Source organism: Penaeus monodon, chromosome 23, assembly GCF_015228065.2.
Source record: "Penaeus monodon isolate SGIC_2016 chromosome 23, NSTDA_Pmon_1, whole genome shotgun sequence".
Classification (NCBI taxonomy): domain Eukaryota; kingdom Metazoa; phylum Arthropoda; class Malacostraca; order Decapoda; family Penaeidae; genus Penaeus; species Penaeus monodon.
The window spans coordinates 1,122,675-1,123,145 of record NC_051408.1 but is presented as its reverse complement, the minus strand read 5'-3'; positions in this window follow the sequence as shown (position 1 = coordinate 1,123,145).

Below are 471 nucleotides of genomic sequence, written 5' to 3'. Positions count from 1 at the left end.
ATTTTCATTATATATATACTGGAATTTCAGTTACATGAAGATGCTGGGTATTTCCCTTCGATTGTACGAATAAATGGATTCCTCTTCCTTTTGCTTCCTTTCTGTTTCTGATCTTCCTCTCCCTTAAATTCTCTCCTTAAGCACAATACAGTCGATCTTTTTGCATAATGCAGTGAAAAGCTGAATTATGATACGAATATTTCCTGACCTGCAACTAATCTTGCTGTAATCTTCTAAACAACATTAATGCGTAATCCATTTTTGTTCTGTGAATTCAGTTAAGGTTAAGGCCATTGTATGCCAGTTAATTAAACAGTCTCCAGGAGTAATTGCAGCTGGCACCACGTCAGAACTTACAGCATAAAAACGTATATATAATGAAGGATAAGATAATATGTACAGAAAAAAAAACCCTAGAATAGAAAACAGGATGTGCAGATGAAAATAACACCCTTATAAACTAGAGGTTGG